Source organism: Phyllobates terribilis, unplaced genomic scaffold (genome assembly GCF_046119375.1).
Source record: "Phyllobates terribilis strain yellow unplaced genomic scaffold, ASM4611937v1 Scaffold_2__4_contigs__length_985480577, whole genome shotgun sequence".
In the NCBI taxonomy this organism is placed as follows: domain Eukaryota; kingdom Metazoa; phylum Chordata; class Amphibia; order Anura; family Dendrobatidae; genus Phyllobates; species Phyllobates terribilis.
The window spans coordinates 363,481,893-363,504,439 of NW_027362762.1; the positions used below are offsets into that span (position 1 = coordinate 363,481,893).

The following is a 22,547-nucleotide window of genomic DNA, read 5'->3' on the forward strand; positions in this document are numbered from 1 at the left end:
TTTATGTGGTTTTGATGTTTAAATGTCCGACTACGCCACCCGTGGATTGCGGTCAGAGTGAACCGCCGCTCCAGGGCAGACCGCTGAGGCTGGTGTTGTGGGTGCAGCAGAGCGTAGCATAACTCCCCACGGGAGGAGTATAGCCTCAGGGCAGTGTATGCGGAGGATGGGGGTGATGGTGCAGGGCAGCAGCAGTAATGACACGGAGTCAGTGATGCAGTCCAGGGCCTTTACTCACAGTTCTTATTATCCAGACCACGTCTGCAGGTAACGGCTGCCCACGTCGTACTGTGCTCACCAGGTGAGGGGCTCAGACAACTCCCAGATAACTTTGGAGTGCTTCACAGGACCCCCTTTGTGTGTCCTTTGTCTGGCCTTTCTTACCAACCCTTCTGTCCGGCTGCCTCGGGCCTCCTCTTGGTAAACTTGGCGCCAGTTTCCCTGACCCTATGTGGTGCCTTCCTAGTGGGTGTAGCGAGGGGCTGCGCCACATAAAATGTCACAGCCTCCTGTTTCTAGCTGAGGGTCGTTTCCTGCCTCCACTAGTTTCGGGGACCGGTCTCCCCCTTTGGCCTGACCCCTCCACGCAGGTGGATTCGGGCGTGCGGTGGCGACTCGCCCGTCCGCACCCCTGAGATCCCTTCGTTCCTCGTTCCTGGAGCCTTCTCCGCTCCTCTTCCTTCCTTCTCCCTCTTCCAGGCCTGGGCCTCTGTTACTAGGCCCGCCTCCGGAGCAGAGCTCATGCAGAGCCCCTGCTCCCTGCCACTTCTGCTCAGACTTCTCTGCACTGAACTAAGATGGTGCCCACCTTTTATACTCCCTTCTCAATGCACCCAGGAACTGCTTCCTCCCTGCTCCTGCACTACAGAGTTCCCCTTCCTCAGTGTTCCCTCCCCCCACTCCAGCCAGGGACAGGAACTGTCGTGCCCATCTCAGGGGCATATTGGTCGCCCTGCCCCACGGCAATGTGGTGTAATGAATGCAGGTGTCGGGTCCTGATCCACACTACATCCTTACCTGAGAGTGAGATATCACACCTCTGGGTGAGGTGCAATACCTCTGTAGCAACCGAGCCCTCAGGGTGCTACAGTTCCATTTATCTTCAGCCTAGGTGACGTATTGCGATACAGGGCCGTGATTTTGGCTATAAAAGGGTCCCCTAGACCCCTACCCCAAGCTTTTTAAGAGAATCATATATGGCGTGCCAGGAGATTCTATGGAATGCTTTCTCAGCATCCAACGAGAGTATCTAATTACAAATTTTTAACTGCATCTAGCCCAGGAAATACTTTGTGCCTAGTAGCAGGGTCTGCTAGTCAGCGGATTATCCCGGCTGTTAAGCAAGCTACACCACCTGTAGTTTGGACACTTCATTTTTTCAAAGGAAATGCTTCGGGACCACGGGATACTCAGTGAAGAGCATCAGGAGGCACCCCAAGGCATAGGGGCTCGGATTGGCAGTAGGATGCCTTGCGGTGGACAGCCGAGCTCGATCCTTATAAAAGCTTTTTAACTGCAGCAGCTTTAGTGGACGCTACTGGAGCTGGAATTACGCGGCTGCTGGCATGAGACTTGCCCTCCAATAGATCCTTGTAAATGGATTTAAAGTGTATTTATTCAAATTAGAGAGACAATTTAAATTAAAAAGCTTAGAGCTGCCTCCACCACTGGGGGGCTTGCTCGACCCACCAGCGGACAGGCACCAGTATTGGGAGAGGGGGGCTGGCCGTCAGGGTTCACCGCGGCTCTGGCACAAACCCAGCGACACGGAGGTGGCACGGGCAGGAGGGGACTGAACGTGTCGGCTTCTCACTTTTTGGATTTTAGAAGGGCATGACATGCCTATATCTGTGTCTCCCCCTCCTTTTACTCCTCCACCTCTTTTCTTTTTGCATGACTATATGTACTTGTCACTTTTCCATGTGTTAGTTGTGTCTTATGATCAGTTTGTCAGCTTTTGGACACCTTTGAAGGTGTTTTCTATGTGTTTCTATGTGTTTTTGTTTGCCTGCCATTGGTTTTAACGGTGTTCGAAGGTGTTCGACGAACAGTTCGACGAACAGTTCGGCGAACACACGGGTGTTCGACGAACAAAACCGAACTCGAACACTACGGGGGTGGCTCAACACTAGACCTGACAATGAAAGCTGGTTTTGTTTTGCTTTCAATAATCCCACAACACCAATGTTTTCAGAACACATTGCTGGTGCCCTAGTCCTGCTGTGTTAATACAACCTTCAAGTTCTTTAAAAATGTCCTGACCAGTCGTTGTGCCTTTCATTGGTAATAAATCCAATAATTCCTCGGTTATGTTTAGGTTTCCATCAACCCCACGAATGAACACAGCACAGTATGAAGTATCTGTTACCCCGGTGCTCTTGTCAAGCGCTATGGAAAATGCTTCAAAACTTTGCGCTGCTGTAGTCAGTTGCTGATGAACGTCACTAGCAGATTCAGTGATTCTACTAGCAACAGTATTTGCCGACAAGCTTATACCTTCGAACCGTTTTTTTTTGTCCGGACAAATAATTTCACTTGCTTTTATAAAACAGTCTTTAATAAACTGACCCTCAGTAAATGGTCATGAATGTTTTGCTATCATGTTACTGAGTACAGAACTCGCTTTTACAGAAGCTTCACTTGACCTGTTAATACTTGAGAAGAAGTTTCGCTGTTTTTGAAGAGATGCTTTCAGCAGCTGAAGCTTTTCCTCTCTCAGTTTGCCAGACAGTGCTTCATACTGTCCTCCATGCAGCGTCATGTAATGTCGACGCACATTGTAGTCCTTAAGCACTGCGACAAACTGAAAACAAATCAGACACTGGGCTCTCTCTCCTACCTCTGTGACAAATTATAAGTTTTCCACTTTTCCTGAAATATTCGTTTTTCATCAGCAATCTTGCGCTTTTTTGATGACGATGCCATTTATGATTTTAAAAAGGTGCTCTGTGTATTGAAAAATATGTCTGTTAGCAACTCCGTCTGCAGACACCTGGACATAGTAGACTGCGTCCAGTAGGTGTATACGCCCGAAAATGATGCACGACAGAGCACACATTGAGTCTGTCAGCACCATTATATATTCTATGGCCCCATCGGCACATACGTCCAAATCCCATTTTATACTGGTTCGGACATAAGCCCCGACGGGACCAACAAACATGGGGAAGAACACAATGTGAAAGGGGCCTCAGCAATATATGAGGCAGATGTGTTCTGCCCATACATTGCTTAGTTCAGTGCCAGAGCAGTTTTCAGCTGATAAAGGGATGTCGGGCGCCTGCACCCCACTGATCTCATATCACTGATTTGTTCAATGAAGTGGCCATTTAATCATTAAAGGGGTTGTCAGACAATTTTATTTTGATGGCCTATCATTAGGACAGGTGGTATGTGCTCACTTGCGGAGCGGAACTACACAGCTCCATCAACTGCATAGTGGCCACGGCTGGGCACTTCATATCCACTCTTATTGAATAGGCGTAGATTTGCATTACCCAGTTGCAGCCATTATAAAGGATAGGCCATCAATATAAAAGCAATGGACAATCCCTTTAAGTCCTGCAGAATCTCTTTATGTAGTTTCTCACCATAGCAATGCCATACATGTCAATATTAATGAGAACCTGTAATGTCAGAAAACGCTATTTACCTGGAGATATAGTCAATCTGCAGGTAAATATCTTTACAATGCTACATGGCCATCTTACTGTAAGTGCAGCTACCAGGAAAGAATTAACTTATTTCCTCCCGGGAGTTATGGGCTTTCAGTCATAGAAGTTACATTCATCACTCACAGCACTGCTCACTATACTGTAAGCACGCCCCTGAACTTTTGGTTTTCTCCGCACAGATGCGCTGCACACTGAGCTGGCAATCCAAGTGCTGGAGCGTGCTTACAGCAACTACTCATAGTGTAGTAAGCAGGCTTAAGCAACTCTTTGCATGACTGAAAGCCGATGGCTCTTGAAAGAAATATAGTTTAGTTTCTGCCCGTAGCTGAACTTTTAGTAAAGCTGCCAGGAAATGTTGTAACACTATTTACCTGCAGATTATTCCTGTATCTGACGTTTTCAGCTATACCATTTTTGGTATATGGCTTTTTGATAAATTTTTATTCTATTTTCTGTCAGTATGATGGAAAAGCTACATTTTTGGTGCGTTTATTATTTTTTATTCATCATAAGGCTATGATCACACATTATGTTTTTGCAGTGTTTTTTCTGCAACCAAAATTTGCTCTTGCTTATAAGGGCTCTTTCACATGTCAGTATCTCCAGTACGAGTGGTGACAGTTTCCACACGTGCTGGAGACATTGATACACGTAGACCCATTCAAATGAATTGGTCTTTGCACATCTCGGTGTGTTTCCACAGACCGTGTGTCCGTGTGCTCCACACACTGACATGTCTGTTTTTTGCAGATGCACGGTCCGCAAAATGTACCACACGTATGACATCCGTGTGACACGTACCGGTGCCTGGGAATCAGCGCTACAGTTAGCGCTGTACTCAAGCACTGGGTGCTGAATGATGCCCTCATCATAATTCCCTGCTGTCGCTGCGATCAGCACCAGCAAGGACAATGATGACGGTAGTAGTGTCTGATCTCGCAGTGTCCACCTGTAAAAATAAGAAAAAAAAAAATAAAATCCATATACTCACCTCTCCTAGGTGTCCCCCGCTGTAATCCTCTGACCGCTGCTGCCAAGGAGCAGGGGAGAATGAGCGGCTCTGGAGCTGCGCTCAGTGAGTGACAGGACACGGCTCCTGAGCTCAGCTCTGGAGCAACTCATTCTCCCCGTCTCCTCGGTATCAGAGGATTACAGCGGGGGACACCTAGGAGAGGTGAGTATATGGATTTTATTGTTTTATTCTTAGTTTTACACAGGGACACAGCGGGAGCAGACACTACCACTACCCTCATCCTTGTCCCTGCTGGTGCTGATTGCAGCGCAGGCAAGGAATCATGATGAGGGCAGCGTTCAGCACCCGGCACTTGGGAACAGCGCTAGCTGTACGCTGATTCCCAGGCACCGGTATGTGTGATCCTGATGCGGCACATGGGCCGCACACGGATGCAACATTTAAGATATCTCTGGTAACGGAAATATATGCGAAACCGCTTAAAAACCAGGTTTTGTGGCGTTTTTTGGTGGAGATTATAGGAATCTACAGTACATTTAATAAAGTCAGTTTTATTCACCAAAAAAGCTGCAAAATCAGTGTTTTCCCACTTTCTTATTGCTATGGGTGAAAAACCCTGCAAAAACGCTTTTGTTCAATGCCCCCTTTGGGGTATATGTTCGAACCCTACAAGAAAACGGGATACGGATACTTGTGCCTACAGGGCCATAGACTGTAATGATGCCGGCAGAGCAAACGTGCGCTCTGCATAATTTTCGGGAGTGCACGCCTACAGGAGGCGGACACTCAGACATAATAGACTGCATCTGAATGTCTGCTTCCAGTATGTGTACACTTCCGAAAATGATGCCAGCAGAACGCACGTTCACTCTGTCGGCACCATTACAGTATATGGCCCCATAGGCACATATGTCTGAATCCAGTTTTGTGGGGGGGGGGGGTCCGGACGTATGCCCCGATGGGGACATTGAGCGTAAAGGGAAAGCACAGTAAGTCAGGGATATGGTACAGATTTATACCACAAATGTGTACTTTTTTTTTTCACTTTCAAGTTTAGTAGCAGAATACTTTTATTTCATATTTTATTTAGATTTTTTTTCTATGTAGCTTTAACTTTTACTTTATAGTCACTGATCTAATGTCCTGCAATACTTCTGTACTGCAGAATATTAGGTCTGTCTATCCCAAAGATGGCTAACCTAAAGCCATTACTTGGCCTCAGGTTACCATAGGTTTAAGAGTAAGCCCCTCCCCTGAAATAGCCATCTAGATGCCGCTGTCACAATTGATGGCGGTATCTAAAGGGTTAAACGTCCGCGATCGGTGTTAATACCAATCGTGGCCGTTAAAGTAGGTTGTCAGCTGTGATGTACAGCTTACCTCAGCGGACGATAGTTTCGCCTCTGCATGTGAGCCGGCGCTATCATCTTGCTGTACACAGCGTATGTCACCTGCAAAATCCAGCAACGGGGGGGAAAGCCTCCGCTCTCTGTGCACTGGCGTGATGTCATCACGCAGTGCCAGAGGGATGTCATAACGCAGGGCCACAGCCACTACGGAGCGGCGCACTCCTCATCTCTGCTAAGGTGAGACTTGTGGTGCACCACGGGCCGCAGATGCCTGCCTCATGGGCCGCATGCGGCCCGTGGGCCGCGTGTTTGAGACCATTGCTCTAAGGGGTACAAGATACAAAGGTACAATTTGAAGTTGCAAAAAGGAATTATAAGGAAGGGAACCATAATGCCTCTATTTTACATACTCAAACACTACTAATTCTATGAGCACTATACTATTCAATTCAACTTTATACTGTATCGTTATATAGAATGCGCTTGGTATTTTAAGAAGAAAATTTTTATGTATTCATCTTGGAATCAGGTCGAGGCAGTGCTGATTTCATGTCCAGGACAGTGCATTTGTATGTCAGAAAAAAAACATTTTCTGGAAATACAGTACATGTGCTATTTTTCTTAAAATTAATCACTGGCAATGAAGTAGAGCAATGGATTATTCTTTTATCCAAAACAAATGAGCTCAAACTGTCATTTTTTCAAAAAAACTTTGATTTGAACTCACTTCACTTTTTTCTGAAGCACTTGCGTATTTAGTATACCTTATAAGAGCAATATTGATATTAATAGGCCATTGTTACCAGAAAGATTTGACATTTTTGGAGTTATATCACAAATTCTGCTGCCAATATTTCAACCTGTGCATTGCAAAAGTTAAGATTAGCTAAGGAAAACATCAGCATAAATTTGTTTTAGGGCCCGCTCACACTAGGACCCAAGTTATTCAATGAGACAGTGCAGATCTGAGTATTTTTTCTCATCTGTATTTGGAGTGAAAAAAAATCGCAGCAGATTTGACTCCGAAATCGGACAGTAAGAGAAAAAAATCGCATGCCATACAAACCACCAGAATGGCATCCTGATTTTTACGGATACATTGTAATTCAAACATAGGAAACTGTAAATGGTCCTGTAAAAGATTAATAGCTGCTGAGAAAGAAAATGGAGAGCACACAGACAGCACATGGATGACAAGTGAGAAAAAAAGCGTCCCACTCCTGGATGAGAATGGGATTGATTTTTTTATACTTTAGTGTGAGCGAACCCTTAAAGTCTACAACAAAGATCAGTTTCTTCACAGATTCATTGTGAATTGTTTATGCAGAATGAGGAAAATATTTGGTACAATCTTATCCACTTTATTTGTACTGTAATTCCATATGGAGTTTTTGCCTGGAGATTCTGGAAGAAAAATCTACAGTGTATTCCACTCTATTTGAACATATGCTAAAGATCATATCCGGTGATATAATATATTGTAAGGGTATGTGTTCACGGAGAGAAATGAGCGGATCAGGCAAACTTCAAATTTGCCTGATCGCGCAGATTATTGTACGCAAATTTAATTTCCATTATTAGGTTTCTCTAAATCCCAGAATTAATGTAAGATGTAAAAAATAATAATAAAAAATACTTATACTTACATTATTTCACCTCTACAGTCTCTACACTCCTCACCATCACTCATCCTGTCTTTTGCCACATCTCCTTATCACTGCCACTAGTGCTTAAAGGGGTATTCCCATCTCCAAGATCCTATGCCAATATGTCATAGGTGTAATAATAATAATATTAGCAAATATCTCCAATTAGAAATGTAGTATAGTATTTATGATATGCCACTTACCTCATGTGCAGGCAATACAGGACCTTAGGTATCTACGGTTACGACCACTAGCAGCTAGCTAACTAACTGTCACTTTATCAGTGGACGTTGTGAGAGTACCCCGCGCCTCAGGGCCTGTGCGATGGGAGTGGCTGAGAAAACTCTCCCTGAACTTTGACAGTCTTCCCCTGCCTCTGCTGGATTGGAGTTGTGTCTCTCTCGGCTGTACTCCTTGTTTGTCCAACGAACTGTGACTTCTGCTGCCAGCGTTTTCAGGTGGGAATTTTTTTTTATAGTTCCGCAACAAGGGCCTTCTGGTACTGCCCCATTTTTGTAGACCTGTCCACCTCAGGAATAAGAGATATAAAGTTCTCCTTGTAGTGTGGGTCTAGAGGTGTCACCAACCAGTAATGACTGTCACCCAAAATTTTGAGAACACGAGGGTCACGGGAAAGGCAGCATAACATAAACTCAGCCAGTGCTCAAATGACATAGGAAAAGCATGGGGAAGACCCCAGGAAGCATTTCTGACTTCCAGGTCACTGCTGTCAACAACGTTGTCAGAGTATTACGCCACTTTTACGGACCCACAATAAAACATGCAAAAATGAAACCAAAATGGATTTTGCTGGGAAATATGTTAAGGAACATCCTTTCCAGGGTAATGACTTGTATATAAGGCAAAATAAATAACCAGAAACAAAATTACTCCTCCACACCTTGGGCTAAGTTCACACGTAGCGTTTTGATTCATTTTTGCACTTCTGCATTGCTTTCAACCGTGACAAATGCATTCACCGGGAAATGTCATTTGAACATTTTACAACCTTATCTAGCCATGTGGTGTGTGAGACATGATCAGACACATCCTGTTTCATTTATGAAGGAGGGACTCTGAAAGTCACAAAAGCCTATTTTTATAGGGCCATCAGGCGGCCTTTACTATTCTTAAAGGGCCAGCAGTCGGCCCTCGCTAATCTTAGAGAGCCATCAGCCAGCTATGCTTTGTTGTTCCCAAAACTAAAGATTGTGTCTCCTATACTATTATTGCATATGCAGTGAGTGGCAGGTCTGCCCAAAATTTGGATGCACCCCAATACCCCATAGAAAATTTGGACTCACCCCAATACCCCTTTGAAGAGACCTAGAGGAGGGCCTCCTGAAAACAATGTTCCTAGTATTAGAAAGTGGGTCTCCCATATGGTTTGCCCATGCAGTGAATGCAAGGGCTGCCAAAAATTTGGACCTACTCCAATGCCCCTTGGAAGAGACGTAGAGGAGGGCCTCCTGAAAAAAAATGTTCCCATTATCAGGAAGTGGGTTTCCCATTGTGTTTGCCTATGCAGTGAATGCAAGGGTTTCCAAAAATTTGGAGGCACTCCAATGCCCCTTGGAAGAGACGTGGAGGTTAGAGGGCCTCTTGAAAACAAGGTTCCCATTATTAGGAAGTGCATCTCCCATAATGTTGGCCTATGCAGTGAATGCAAGGGCTGCCAGAAATTTGGAGGCACTCCAATGCCCCTTGGAAGAGACGAGGAGGTCAGAGGGCCTCCTGAAAACTATGTTCCATTATTAGGAAGTGGGTCTCCCATAGTGTTGGCCTATGCAGTGAATGCAAGGGTTGCCAACAATTTGGAGGCACTCCAATGCCCCTTGGAAGAGACTTGGAGGTCAGAGGGCCTCCTGAAAACAACGTTCCCATTATTAGGAAGTGGGTCTTCCATAGTGTTGGCCTATGCAGTGAAAGCAAGGGCTGCCAGATATTGGGAGGCACTCCAATGCACCTTGGAAAAGACGTGGAGGAGGGCCTCATAAAAAAATGTTCCCATTTGAAAGGAGCGGGTCTCCTATACTTGACAAACATTTACCCCTGGGTTGTATACATGAACATACTGTATAAAAGATATTTTTACGGGCATCATAAATATTCTTTAAAAAAATTATGCGGGTGTTGAATCATGGACCACGGTCACCCTGGTGATATGGTGGTGAAGGATGAGGATGAGGAGAAGGAGAAGGACAAGAGCAAATAGCCAAAATCAGGAAGTGTATACCCATGTGTGGGTATGAGAAGGAGCATGGGAATACACCTCCCAAAAAAAGACACTGGATTTGAGTTTAAGTTACGCTGCTATCATTCGGTGGCATTGAAAAGTCTGGCCCAATTCAGCGCTTGTTCATTTTTATAAGAGTCAGCCTGTCAGCATTTTCAATTGACAGGCGGATGCGCTTATCAGTTATAATTCCACCAGCGGCACTAAATCCAGCTCTGATAAAAAGCTAGTGGCAGGGCAGGCCAGGACCTCCAAGGCGTAGAGAGCCAGTTCATTCCATGTGTCCAGCTTGGATACCCAATAATTATAAGGCACAGAGGAATCATGGAGGACGTTGGTATGGTCGATCAGGTACTCCCTCAGCATCTTCCCAAACTTTGCACTCCTTGTGAGAGTACCCCGCGCCTCAGGGCCTGTGCGATGGGAGTGGCTGAGAAAACTCTCCCAGAACTTTGACAGTGTTACCCTGCCTCTGCTGGATTAGAGTTGTGTCTCTCTCGGCTATACTCCTTGGTTTTCCAACGAACTGTGACCTCTGCCGCCAGTGTTTTCAGATGGGAATTTTTTTAATAGTTCCGCAACAAGGGCCTTCTGGTACTGCCCCGTTTTTGTAGACCTGTCCGCCTCAGGAATAAGAGATATAAAGTTCTCCTTGTAGCGTGGGTCTAGAGGTGTCACCAACAGTAATGACTGTCACCAAAAACTTTTAGAATGCGAGGGTCATGGGAAAGGCAGCGTAACATAAACTCAGCCATGCATGCTAGACTGCTAACAGGCAAGACTTCCGTGTCCTCACTAAGAGGATGACTGACCATGCTCTCCTCCTTTTCCTCCTCCCTGTCCTCAGGCCATCCATGCTGAACAGACGGTATGACAGTTGTGCAGGTAGTACCGTCTATAGCGCATGAAACTAGCTCCTGTTCTTCCTCCTCCTCCTCCTCTTCCTCATTGTCACTCAATCCACGTTGAGATGAGATGAGACTGGGCTGTGTGTAATCACCCTGTATGGTTCCTTGCTCCATCTCATCGTGCTCCGCCTGCACTGCATCCTCTTTGATTCTGAGCAGAGAGCGTTTCAGAAGACAGAGAAGCGGTATGTTGATGCTAGTTATGGCGTCATCGCCGCTCGCATCTTTGTGGAGTCCTCAACATTTTGGAGGATGGTACAGATGTCTGACATCCATGTCCACTCCTGAGGTCTTATGTGTGGAGTCTGAACTGAATACCGATGGCCTTGTTGATGCTGGTAGTCAACAACTGCCCTCTTCTGCTCACAAATCTTTCCCAACATCTGCAGTGTAGAGTTCCAACACATGGAGACATCACACACCAGTCGGTGAGCCGGAAGCTGCAAATGCTACTAAAGCACGGCAAGGGCGGCGAAAGCTGTAGATGGCTTTCTAAAATGTGCACACAGGCAGCATACTTTGACAAGCAGATCCGGCAGCTCTGGGTAGCTTTTGAGAAACCGCTGAACCACAAGGTTAAACACATGGGCCAGGCACAGTACATGTGTGAGCTCGCCTTGCCTCAGAGCTGCCACCAGGTTCCGGCCATTGTCACACATGTTCAGTGGTGTGAGCCACAGATCTGCCTGCTCTTTTAGAGCTGTCCACAACACTTCAGCAATGTGCAGTTTGTCACCTAAGCATATTAGCTACAGCACAGCCTATTGCTGCTTGGCCGAGGCAGTGCTGCAGTGCTTCCAGCTTATGACTGATGTGGTTATTTCGGAGATCGAAGCTGAAGAGGAGGAGGAGGCTGAGGAGGATGAGGTGCAGGAGCTGTAGACTGTGGGGACAACACGTGGGGGCCACAGCTAATGTTGTGGGACACATGCTTGTTTAATGCGGGGACGGCACACCGGGAGAAATAGTGGCGACTGGGGACTGAGAACCGAGGGACAGCCACCGCCATCAGGTTGTGGTAAGCTTCCGTCTACACGAGCCTATAAGGCAACATTTCGAGCACAAGCAGTCATGAAATGTGGGAATTTAGTAGTGTGGCCTGTGGGACGTTGGATACATATTTGCGCTTACGTTCCAAGGACTGGGGTATGGACAAGTGAAAGCTGCACTGGGACAAGGACATGCTTGCTGATGGTGATAGTTGAGAGTGCGCAACTACTGGTGCAGGGCAGGAGGCATCTTCGCATGCACTATGGACAGGGGATTGGATTGCACACACAACAGTGGAAGAAGCAGTGGTGTCACTCGCAGACACTGTTTGTGGACCCCGGGGTTCTGCCCACAAAGTTGGGTGCATTGCTGCCATGTGTCTGATCATGCTGGTGGTGGTCAGGCTGGTAGTTTTGCTACCCCTGCTGATACTGGCCTGGAAGGTTGTGCAAATGGCCTTTTGGGGTTATCGGCAGAGTCTTTAAAAAACAACCAGACTCGGGAAGATCTAACAGTTGTACTGGCAACTTCTATCGTGTTGGTGTTACGGGGAACGGTTGCCCGCCTTCTGTCTGCGGCCACCACACTGCTTCTCCCTGCCTGTTGGTGTGCTCTGCCTCCCTCCCCCTGTGTGCTGCTGTCCTTGATCTGAATGTCCTCCTGCCCATGTTGGGTCAGTTACTATATCATCCACCACCTCGTCTTCCACTTCCACACCCTGGTCCTCCTCCTGACTTTCTGGCATTTGTGTCTCATCATCGTCCACCTCTTGTGACACTTTCCCACTGTCACCTTCGTATGACCATGGCTGCTCAAATATTTGGGCATCGCTACATGTGATCTTCTCTTGCCCCGCTTCAAGTGGACCAGGCGAGAGGCCCGAATCTATAAATGAAAAAGTGAACAGCTCTTCAGAGTGTCCAAGTGTGGGATCAGTTGTCTCTGGGCACTCGGCATGGTGGGAGGAAGGAGGATCAGGGTGATTAATATGCAGTCTAGACTCACGGCTACTGAGACTTTACCGTGTGGAAGACAGGGTGGTGGTGGTGGCTAAGTGACTGGTAGCGTTATCTGCTATCCAACCAAGTACCTTTTCACACTGCTCTGTGTTCTGTGGTCCCCTATTAATTGGGACAGGATGTTCGAGCGAGAAGATGTGGGTGTTTGTTGTGGCACAATTTCAGTTTGCCCACGACCTCGGCCTCTGCATGCACCATCATCATCACCACCTCCAGTTCCCCGTCCCTTGCCAAGTGCCTTGCCCATTTTAAATGGAGGACAATATCTTCCACGCTCACTACAAATGGCTGAATTTGGAGTGTACTTATATGTGACGGACAAACCACAGTTTTAAATAGCTGGCCTGTAGGTAACTATTGTGACAGTGTCACTGGTTTTATATGTGAGAGGAGGTATGTGTCACTCAGGATGCTCTCCTTTGCGAACTACTACTTTATTTTTTTGCCAGCATGTTATATGCTGGTAGATTTACTCTGTTAAAGGGTGTGCGGTTTTATGGGAATGGCAAAGAGGGCAGGACGCCATTCCCCCTACCTCCCCTCAGGGTGTGGCTGAGCAATGTGTAAAAGCTCAGTCCTGTTTTTTTTTCCTGTGAAGTGTGGTCTGGAAAGGGAAGTCTCCAGACAGTATTGTGGAAGCTGCAGAGCTTGTTACCTGTGCAGTTTATGCTGCCGAGAGCGGGCGGAACCCGCTCAACTATGGACTGAGTTATACTTTGTTTTGTTTTTCCGTTTAACCCAGAGGGGTCTTGTTTATTTTTTCTGCGAAACCGTGCACGAGTTTATGCCAGACAATAAACCAGCAGAAAGGTGACCTGAGAACGTGTGTCCTGAGTCTGCCTCCGGGAGAGCCGAGCGAGTCGTCTTGCCACAGATGGTGTGAGAGTGCGTGCAGGATTCCAGGAACACGTGTACCTGCCACAAAGACCGGTGGATGTCCTGCGTGAAGGCTGCCAACCAGCCAGAGAAGTCCAGCAGCATGGAGGAGCTCGTTAAGCACCTGGTCCAGGCCCAGCAGAGCATGCAGCAGCAACACCTACAGGCCCAGCAGAGCATACAGCAGCAGCACCAGGAGACAACCAAACTGTTGCTTCAACAAATCCAGTTGCAGCAAAAGTCGTAGCAGCAGCACCAGCAGGAGGCGCAAGAGCAGATACAGCTTTTGGCGGACGCCATCCTGAGCAGGGAGGCCGCCCCACCCCCAGGGCCGACTGATGATTCTCACGTCAGAAAGGCGGTATGGCGGGCCATGCAGAAGATGACCCCTGGGGATGATGTAGAAGCATTTCTGACTGTTTTTAAGAGGGTGGCTGATCGGGAGAGACTTCCACCAGCACAGTGGGCAGAGGTTCTGGCGCCATATTTATCGGGTGAACCCCAGAAGGCGTATTTTGACTTGGCGCTGCAAGATGCTAAGGAGTATCCCAAACTAAAGACAGAGACCTTAGTACGTCTGGGAGTAAATATGGGGGTGAGAGCCCAACGAGTTCATCACTGGGCGTATGCTAGTGACAAACCCCCTCGCTCGCAGATGTTTGACCTCCTGCATCTGGTTCAGAAGTGGCTACAACCGGAGTCCTCCACTCCGGCCCAGATGGTTGAGCAGGTGGTGATTGACAGATTCATGCATTCCCTTCCCAAGCCAGTACAGACCAGGGTTGCCCAGGGTGATCCCCAGAACGCAGATGACTTCATCGGCCTGGTAGAGAGGTACCAGGTAGTCGAGGGATCTCTTGGGAAACCGGATGCAGTCACTTATCCCTACTGGGATACCCAAAGGGGGGCGGGTTCACCACGGAAGGGGTCTAGAGCCACCACTGGGGGGGCGTCCCACTCCCACTGAAGGTGCCGTTAGAACAGTTGGTAAAGATATAGTTTGCTGGCGGTGTCACAACCCTGGATATGTAGCCGCCAGGTGTCAAATATCCCCTGAGCCCATGGACTGCAGCCTAGGCAGATGGGTCTCCTATTATGCCTATCCAGCCTGTAGCGTGGACTGTCGAACCTGTGAGGGCCGCAGGCGTGTGCAGTGTCCATTAATGTAGTAAAAGTGCTTGGGCTGTTGGACTCCGGGAGTCTGGTGACCTTGATCAGAGCATCCCTTCCCCACCAGTTGATCCCTTCCAAAACCCTGGGCGTTCGGTGCATCCATGGTGATGCCAAGGACTATCCCGTGGCCACAGTAACAGTGGGGACAGACTGTGGTGCCCAGTCCCATGAAGTCGGAGTAGTAAAGGACCTGATACATCCCGTCATATTGGGCCGTGATTTTTCCTTATTCTGGGACTTGTGGGGGAAGGGAACTGGACTAAGTAGCATGGGGAAAAGCCAGGTCCTTGAAGAAGAACCCCCGACGAAGTCTCAGATGGAGGAGTTCCCACTGTGCGTCCTTGTCGGTGATGAGGGTGAGACGGTGACCGAGGAGGCCGACCTCCCTGCGTTAGATATGTCCAGAGAGAACTTTGGGACTGCTCAAGTTCGAGACCTGACCTTAAAGGGGCATTCGACCAGGTTACTGTATGTAATGGGGTTGCCCAAGAGCCGGGGGCCGACACCAGATTCCCCCGCTTTGCAGTGCAGGGGGAGTTGCTATATCGGGTGGCTAAACTGAGGGGCGGTGAGATAGTGGAACAGCTGTTAGTGCCGGGGCCATACAGACGGTGGGTGCTAGATATGGCCCATTCACATGTTCTGGGGGGACACCTAGGGGTCGAGAAAACTCAGGAGAGGATATTGAGAAGGTTTTATTGGCCAGGGTGTTATCGAGAAGTTCAAAACTATTGTAGGTCCTGCCCCACCTGCCAAATAACCGCTCCCTCCTCCCACTTCCATAGCCCCTTAGTCCCACTACCTGTGATAGAGATTCCCTTTGAGAGGATTGCCATGGACCTCGTGGGCCCCTTAGTTAAATCAGCTCAGGGCCACCAATATATCCTGGTCGTCATGGACTATGCGACTCGGTATCCGGAAGCGATTCCCCTAAGGAACATGTCCAGTAAAAGTATAGCCCGAGAGCTGGTCCATATTTTTGCTCGGACAGGTCTACCAAAAGAAATTCTGACAGACCAAGGAACCCCCTTCATGAGCAAGGTGATGAAGGAGCTTTGCAGAGTCCTTCAGATAACTCGGCTTCGGACCTCGGTTTATCATCCACAGACGGACGGCCTAGTAGAACGCTTCAACAAGACTTTAAAGGCGATGCTCAAGAAGGTCGTTGAAAAGGATGGGCGAGACTGGGACTACCTGCTCCCATTTCTGCTTTTCTCGGTCAGAGAAGTTCCTCTAGCCTCCACTGGCTTCTCTCCATTTGAGCTCCTATATGGGCGGCATCCAAGAGGTCTCCTAGACATCGCCAAGGAAACTTGGGAGGCTGAAGCCATGCCACACCGGAGTATCATCGAACATGTCGCCCAGTTACAGGAGAGAATGTCAAACGTGATGCCCATCGTGAAGGAACATCTCCTCCAGGCGCAGGAAGCCCAGACAAGGGTCTATAACCAGTCGGCGAGACTAAGACAGTTCCAGCCCGGGGACCGTGTTTTGGTGCTGATCCCTACCGTCGAGAACAAGTTCCTCGCCAAATGGCAAGGTCCATACGAGGTGGTGGAGAAAGTCAGCGAGGTTACTTATAAAGTCCACCAGCCTGGCCGAAGAAAGCCGCATCAAATATATCATGTAAATTTGCTCAAGCCGTGGCGGGACCGTGAACCTGTGGAAACTCCTTGCCTGGGAGCCGCACCAGAAGGCAAGGTGGAGGAGGTCACTATTGCAGAGACTCTATCACCGGCCCAGAAGCAACAGTGTTGAGAATTACTACAGCGGAATCGGGAGCTGTTCTCAGAGTTGCCGGGGCATACTCAAGTGGTAGAGCATGATGTGCTGACAGAGCCGCACGTACGAGTGAATCTGAAGCCGTATCGGATTCCAGAAGCACGCCGGGAGGTGATCTCGGCCAAGGTGAAGAGGATGTTAGACCTCAGAGTAATAGAGGAGTCAAAGAGTGGGTGGTCGAGCCCAATCGTCCTCGTGCCGAAACCCAATGGAGAGTGGAGGTTTTGTAATGACTACCGCTGGCTGAATGAGGTATCCAAGTGTGACGCGTACCCGATGCCCCGCGTCGACGAACTCATCGAGAGGCTTGGACCGGCGAGGTATATCACCACTCTCGACCTGACGAAGGGCTACTGGCAGATCCCCATGTCCCAGATGGCTAAGGAGAAGACGGCTTTCTCAACACCTGATGGGTGTTTTCAATACACGCGGATGCCATTCGGACTACAGGGGGCCCCAGCCACTTTCCAGAGGGCTATGGATCGGATCCTAGCCCCACATAAGAAGTATGCCGCAGCCTACCTCGACGACATTGTGGTCTTTAGCCCAGACTGGGCTAGTCACCTACCTAAACTACAGGCCGTTCTGGATGCGCTAAGGTAGGCAGGATTTACCATAAATTCGAGAAAGTGTGCCATCGGAAAGGAGGAGGCCAAGTACCTGGGCTATGTTGTCGGGAGAGGCGAAATAAAGCCGCAAATCAAGAAAGTGGAGGCAATTCAAACCTGGCCGCAACCACTCTCGAAGAAGCAGGTGAGAGCATTCCTGGGAATGGTGGGATACTACCGGCGGTTTATCCCGAATTTCGCTATGATTGCCGCGCCACTAGCGGATCTTCTAAAAGGCACCAAATCAATCATGGTGAAATGGACGGAAGAAACGGAGACCGCGTTTCAACAGTTGAAGCTAACACTGTGCAAGCAGCCGGTCCTGGTTGCGCCAGACTTCAAGAAAGAATTTGTGGTCCAGACGGACGCTTCAGAGGCTGGTCTAGGGGCTGTACTCTCCCAAGAGATAAATGGGGAAGAACATCCCATTCTCTATCTAAGCCGAAAGCTGTCCTCCTGCGAGAAGAACTACGCCATAGTAGAGAAAGAGTGTTTAGCTATAAAATGGGCCGTGGATACACTAAAATATTACCTACTAGGCCGGAAGTTTAAATTAGTATCAGACCATGCCCCGTTGAGATGGTTGAGGGAGAAGAGGGGTAAAAATGCCAGGGTAACTAGATGGTTCCTAGGGTTTCAAGATTTTAACTTTCACGTGGAGCATAGGCCCGGAAAGTTACATGGGAATGCAGATGCCCTCTCTAGGATTCCCTGCCTGGTGTCAGAAGGTGCCCAAACCCCCGGCTTTGGGCAGAGGGGGGGAATATGTGACAGTGTCACTGGTTTTATATGTGAGGGGAGGTATGTGTCACTCAGGATGCTCTCCTGTGTGAACTAAGACCTACTTTATTTTTCTGCTAGCATGTTATATGCTGGTAGATTTACTCTGTTAAAGGGTGTGCGGTTTTATGGGAATGGCAAAGAGGGCGGGACGCCATTCCCCCTACCTCCCTTCAGGGTGTGGCTGAGCAATGTGTAAAAGCTCAGTCCTGTTTTTTTTTCCTGTGAAGTGTGGTCTGGAGAGGGAAGTCTCCAGACAGTATTGTGGAAGCTGCAGAGCTTGATACCTGTGCAGTTTATGCTGCCGAGAGCGGGCGGAACCCACTCAACTATGGACTGAGTTATACTTTGTTTTGTTTTTGCGTTTAACCCAGAGGGGTCTTGTTTATTTTTTCTGCGAAACCCTGCACGAGTTTATGCCAAACAATAAACCAGTAGAAAGGTAACCTGAGAACGTGTGTCCTGAGTCTGCCTCCGGGAGAGCCGAGCGAGTCGTCTTGCCACACTATTTTTAACAGCGCTGACCACGTGTCAATAGCTTCATTGACACACTGAAACAAAATTTTATTGGAGGCCAGAAATGGTAGAATTTTCAGCGCAATTATGTGTGATCTGTGTGACGGACAAACTACAGTTTTAAATAGCTGGCCTGTAGGTAACTATTTTTAACAAGGCCGACCTCGTGTCAGTACGTTTACTGACACACTGCATGCAACAAAATTTCAATGGAGACCAGAAATGGCAATATTTTCAGTGCAATTATATGTGATCCGTGTGACGGACAAATAAGAGTTTTAAATCGCTGGATTTTTAGCGCTGTAATATGGAAAGGACCTGGCTGTATGCTTCAGTGCCAACAAGCAAATGGCACAGATAAACGGTGTTCTCTGGATTGCTTTTTAAGCAAATAATCAGGATTAAGATAAAAAAAAAATATTCCTGACCCCTGATACCTGGGCCTATTTCTAAAAATATCTGTAAAAGCACCAGCAGATAGAACTGGAATGGACCCTCTTGCTATGTGCACTGCAGTCTGGTATATAACCTGCCTGCCTGCCTAGCACTGATATCTCTGCAGCTGGATTAGTCCTCAGAAGGACTGTTAGTTGAGATGGATATGTGTCTCTAATAAAGTCTGGTATACCTACACTAACTAGAAACAAGCAAATTTCTTCCTAGCTCAGCATTAGCTCTCCCTACACTGTCTGATTCCGGGGTGACTGTGACAAGCATGGCAGCACCAGGTCTGTTATAGACCTGATGATGCTATGCGGCCAGCCAATCACTGTAATGCTACAACCAACATGGCTGCGGCATTATAGTGTGTGGCAAACAATTCCTGCATGTTGATTGTCACTTTAAAGATGCCAAACATGCAGGGAGGGTACCCGAGCTCCCGCCCGAGCAACCCGGAAATACTCGCCGAGCTGGTCGAGCACCGTGATGCTCGGGCGAGTACCAAGCATGTTCGCTCATCACTACTGAACATATGAGCAGAAAGTGGTTATAGAAATGAATAGCTTATTTCAAGCATTTTTAATTGTTTTTTTCAGGTGTTTTTGATAGTGGTCCTACTCCAAAAGACTCCGCAAAAAAATCTGTGTGGACATACCCTATCTATTGTTATTTAGGGTCTTCTTAAATAATGAAAAGAAAATAAAACCTCACCCTTTTTATTATATAAGCTCCCGCTTTGGGTATTAGTAGAACACATTTTTGTTAAGTCTGAGAACTATTTTTTGCTGCATGCCCTTTTTAATAGCTCAACGTAATGGTATTCCAGCTTTGTATCTGTAAACTGTAAAACTCATTATTTGTTTTTCTAACTTTTAATTATCAGGTTAATATTAATTGTTTATTGGACTTGTAATGCAGCCTATAATTATTTTAGTAGACATTTACAGTTGAAATTATTTTTCTAATTGCCAAAGATTTGCTGAGGTTAGGTCACAGTGTAGGAGCAGGTTATTTGTGTGAATTTCATTTTAGTTGAAAGGGAGTATTAGATTTTGATTAGAACATTAAATATGACTGTATTTATTTAGTTTTCATTGTTTCTGGATTTTCGTGCTTAGCAGTGAAAAGTTGTTTGAGGTCAAAAGGAGCAATTACATGGAGGAAGAAATCCTGTTATATGAAATGGTTGTTTAGTTATCAAAATCAATCCTCATTCCATTCTTCGTGGTTTGTAATTCTAATGTAAAAATGCAACACAACCAATGTTGGCTTTCAATTCCATTGCTATGGTACCTTATACGTCTTAATACAGTATACAGTCATATGAAAAAGTTTGGGCACCCCTATTAATCTTAAGCTTAATGTTTTATAAAAATTGGTGTTTTGGAAACAGCTATTTCAGTTTGATATATGTAATAACTGTTGGACACAGTAATGTTTCTGCCTTGAAATGAGGTTTATTGTACTAACAGAAAATGTGCAATCGGCATTCAAACAAAATTTGACAGGTGCATAAGTATGGGCACCCTTATCATTTTCTTGTTTTAAATACTCCTACCTACTTTTTACTGACTTACTAAAGCACTTTTTTTGGTTTTGTAACCTCATTGAGCTTTGAACTTCATAGTCAGGTGTATGCAATCATGAGAAAAGCTACTTAAAGTGGCCACTTGCAAGTTGTTCTCCTGTTTGAATCTCCTCTGAAGAGTGGCATCATGGGCTCCTAAAAACAACTGCCAAATGATCTGAAAACAAAGATTATTCAACATAGTTGTTCAGGTGAAGGATACAAAAAGCTGTCTCAGAGATTTAACCTGTCAGTTTCCACTGTGAGGAACATAGTAAGGAAATGGAAGAACACAGGGACAGTTCTTGTTAAGGCCAGAAGTGGCAGGCCAAGAAAAACATCAGAAAGGCAGAGAAGAAGAATGGTGAGATCAGTCAAGGACAATCCTCAGACCACCTCCAGAGAGCTGCAGCATCAACTTGCTGCAGATGGTGTCACTGTGCATCGGTCAACTATACAACGCACTTTGCACAAGGAGAAGCTGTATGGGAGAGTGATGCGAAAGAAGCCGTTTCTGCAAGCACGCCACAAACAGAGTCGGCTGAGGTATGCAAAAGCACATTTGGAGAAGCCAATTTCTTTTTGGAAGAAGGTCCTGTGGACTGATGAAACGAAAATTGAGTTGTTTGGTCATACAAAAAGGCGTTATGCATGGCGGCAAAAAAACACAGCATTCCAAGAAAAACACTTGCTACCCACAGTAAAATTTGGTGGAGGTTCCATCATGCTTTGGGGCTGTGTGGCCAATGCCGGCACTGGGAATCTTGTTAAAGTTGAGGGACGCATGGATTCCACTCAGTTTCAGCAGATTCTTGACAATAATGTTCAAGAATCAGTGATAAAGTTGAAGTTACGCAGGGGATGGATCTTTCAGCAAGACAATGATCCAAAACACCGCTCCAAATCTACTCAGGCATTCATGCAGAGGAACAATTACAATGTTCTGGAATGGCCATCCCAGTCCCCAGACCTGAATATCATTGAACATCTGTGGGATCATTTGAAGAGGGCTGTCCATGCTCAGCGACCACCAAACTTAACTGAACTGGAATTGTTTTGTAAGGAGGAATGGTCAAAAATACCTTCATCCAGGATCCAGGAACTCATTAAAAGCTACAGGAAGCAACTAGAGGCTGTTATTTTTGCAAAAGGAGGATCTACTAAATATTAATGTCACTTTTCTGGTGAGGTGCCCATACTTATGCACCTGTGAAATTTTGTTTGAATGCAGATTGCACATTTTCTGTTAGTACAATAAACCTCATTTCAAGGCAGAAACATTACTGTGTCCAACAGTTATTACATATATCAAACTGAAATAGCTGTTGAAAAAACACCAATTTTTATAAAACATTAAGCTTAAGATTAATAGGGGTGCCCAAACTTTTTCATATAACTGTATCAGTAATAATGTGAAAGTATTTCAGCTATTTTTAAATAGTACAATTTTTTACTAAAAAGGTGCTCTAAAAATTGCTTAGACTGAAATGTATTCATCTGTTTTACACCTTCAAATATCTTACTTTTTGGAGGTCCTAAAATATCGAAGAAAAAAGAAAAAGAGGTTTTCTAAGAAAAAATTATCAGTGATAAATCACCATGTCTGACACTGACTCCTATGTCCCCATGATCCACAGTATTCTGGGTGTTATGCTCCCAGATTCGTTCCCTAGAGTTTGTGTTCTGTGGTCGGCTTTTCTTCCTACCAAGCCACAGGAGACACACCTTTTCTCTGGGTGTTTGGGTTCTGCTTTTCTGGCTGCAGTCTGCTTAGTTTAACAAGGTGTTTTCATTTGTCATCCTATCACCTTTTGGGTGCAGCTCTATACTCTGTCCCCTTGCTGGTATTTTCTGCTGGTGATAGATTAATTTGGATCTTCTGACATTCTATTAATGTTTGGAGCCAGTCTGTGAGATTTCAGCTAAGGATTTTCGGTTTGCTGTTTCTTCGCTATACTTTGCATCTTCTGTTTATCATTAGGAAGGAAGCATTATATTTGTTAACAGTA

At 46.5% G+C, this 22,547-nt stretch overlaps 1 protein-coding gene across 2 annotated transcripts in view; it reads left to right on the top strand.

The window, feature by feature from the left end:
• The window catches only part of CFAP47 (cilia and flagella associated protein 47), a 1,117,227-nt gene that overhangs the window by 939,309 nt on the left and 155,371 nt on the right, over nucleotides 1-22,547 (top strand). The gene's annotated exons all lie outside the window — the stretch shown is intronic.